This window comes from Dromiciops gliroides, chromosome 1 (assembly GCF_019393635.1).
Source record: "Dromiciops gliroides isolate mDroGli1 chromosome 1, mDroGli1.pri, whole genome shotgun sequence".
Lineage (NCBI taxonomy): Eukaryota > Metazoa > Chordata > Mammalia > Microbiotheria > Microbiotheriidae > Dromiciops > Dromiciops gliroides.
In genome coordinates this window covers 555,700,127-555,702,806 of record NC_057861.1, presented here as the reverse complement: position 1 = coordinate 555,702,806, position 2,680 = coordinate 555,700,127, and the positions used below count along the sequence as shown (strand labels likewise).

Here is a 2,680-nt window from a genome sequence, read left to right as displayed (position 1 = left end):
AATCTATCTTCTACCTTGAGGCTTGTGGGAATTTATTGTGAGTTGGGGACCCTGCCTTTGGGCTGAGATTAAAATGCCTTAGGCCCTCAGGGCTCTTCTCTGTGTAAGAGGGGCTGGCACCCCTCCCCCCTCCACTTCAGCAGAGCTGGGAAGCCCGTGGGTGGGCCTTAAGAAAAGCTGACCAAGCCCTAGCTCTCTCTGCCCTGAGGGGAGCTGCCCTGGAGATCCGAGGCTTGTCCTGCCAGGCCCTGGAAGCATGGCACGGGCCCTTTGAGCCCTGGGTGTGGTACCCACGGTACACTCGAGTCCACCCCCCACCCCTGGCCACAGCCCTAGCATGGCTGGCAGATTAGCTTGGTGTGTGCAGGGGTCACAGAGAGCACAAGGTTTAAGGGGAGAAAAGGAAGATATATACCAGGGAGTTGGGGGGGGGGCGGAACAGAGAAAAAGCAAGGAAGAAGGACGCTGGAAGACTAAGGAGAACACAAGGAGGTCAGTGAGAGAGAAGAAGCGCTTGAGGGGGGTTCGCCACAGTAAGAGGCTTTTCAGGGGGGTTGGCAAGAGTAGTACGGAGCAGGGGGCTTTTCAGTAAGGGGAACACTAGAAGGTCGGTTGGTACAGAGACACAGGAGGACACTAAGAAAGTTGTGGGAATGGCAAAGAGTAAGCATAAGTGGAGGCAGGAGAGAGACACGCCAGAAAGCAGTCAGGTTGTACATTTTATTTCCCTGTATTCTTATTTTTAAATTGTATCTCATAAATAAACTCTACTTTGATTATTTAATTAAGAGGCTTCCTCATCATTTGTTTATCAATTTGGGAGCAGAGCAGTGTGGAAAAATCTTTAAAAGGCCCCAACAGATTGGCTTAGGAAATTAATAACAGTTAGATAGCCAGCCAGACAAAAGTCAAACATCCACAGATTAGACCCCAGTTAGATTAATCCAAACAAGTCAGTTAAAAATATTCTTACAGGCTTCACATGTAGGCATGTTGAAAGTACTATTCTCATCTGAATTTGTGTATTGGTCTTCCCTGTCCACACAGATACTCTCAGTGGTAATGATAAGGGTCCTTTTATGTTTCTTACTCATATTGTGGCTTAATTTTTTTTTCACATTTCCAACTTTTATTCACTATTCCTTAGTGTGTTTTCTATACAGAAGAGGAGGAAGAGGGGCAAGGGACTCTCACACTAGGGGTCTGAAAAGACAGAAATGGTGTCCTAAGCAAGGACCTGAAGATGAAGATATCTTCGACAACTTGAGACAAATGGGGAAGGCGCCTTTTCTGTCAGCCAAAAAAAAAGGGGGGGGGGTGGCTTCAATCAAGAGATCATCTGAGGAGGCTAAGAAGGGCCTGATGATAACAGGTAACTCCTAGAAAACTTGGCCAGGAGGCCTGACTCTGAATGGCCCAGGTTCCATAAGCCCAGACATTTGTCACCACACCTTCCAGATACCCCTCAGACAGTCAAGTCCCCAGGGAAAGAGAATGCAGTGAGGCCCACAGAGCCACTCAGAAGGCTACCTAGAGTGTCCCATCTAGTGCAGCTAGAGGGCCAGTGTGTCCTTGATGAGCCTGCACATGGTGGTAGTGACCGAGGTGACCCAGGCATCTGTGATCTGGAAGGAGATCTTGTAGAGGTAGGGCTGCACATCCAGAAGCCCCATGTCAAAGACGTTGTCCACCTCAGACTGTGTGCACGTCTTGGGCAGGTACTCATGCTGGTTCATCACCTCCACGATGTTGATGACCTTCTCACAGAGCTTCTCCTCCACCTTCTCTCGGCAAATCTGCCGCTCCTGCTCTTGACTGTCCACACCTCCCATGGGATGCACTCCTCAGAAAATGGCCACCGGGACTTCTTCTGGTAGAACTCCAAGAACATCTGCCCTAGCCCATCACCACCCGAGTTCCGAAGGGCATCCTTGAACTCGCCGAACACCTTCCACAGGGCCCGGTCTAGCCCATCTGAGGCGACCCGCATGTGGGTGAAGTCAATGAAGTCACAGTCGATGTCCTGGGTGCCCACAGTGACAATGGAGTAGGTGCTTCCTTCTTGTAGAAGAACTTGCCGGTGCTGTGGTGGAGAAGCGTGGTATGTGGCATGGCCAGCAGGGCTTCCTGCACCTGTCGCCCCTCCACGGACACCTCCAGGACCTTGGCCTGGCAGGTCATCCCCCTGCTGCTGGCTGCTCCCACCAACCTGCAACCTGGAAGGGGGCTGGCTGGCTTGCTTGCTTTAGATGAGACCATCCACTGCCCTGGGGGGAGGAGCCTGAGGAACAATTTATTATTATTATTATTACTTTACTTTTAAAGTTGAGGTCTGCCCCTGGGACATAGGAGCCTGGTCACTGTCTTTCTGCGCTGAGGCCTCTGTGACTTATGGATTCCTCACTTCCCTGGGCTTGCTCGCTGTGCTGGGAGGGCTTGGCCAAGTTGTGCCTGTCCTGTCAATATGTTCTCTTAGCTGGGGTTGGCAGGTTTCACAACTGGGCTGCTGCACCACTAGCCTGCTGAGCCAGGACCAAGGAGCCTCAGTAGTTTTGCTGTGGCAAAGATCCTCCTGATGACTTGCCCAGACCCCTCAACATGCTGCACTGAGCTGAGCTGGGGCTGCGCTCCCCTTTTGTGCCCAAGTGGAACTGACTATTCCTGAAGTCATCTAAATTAT

General features: G+C 51.2%; 1 pseudogene; it reads right to left on the bottom strand.

Moving 5' to 3' along the window:
- Nucleotides 1–1,553: 1,553 nt before the first annotated feature.
- LOC122737387 lies at nucleotides 1,554–2,291 on the bottom strand (annotated as a pseudogene).
- Between the last annotated feature and the right edge of the window lie 389 nt (nucleotides 2,292–2,680).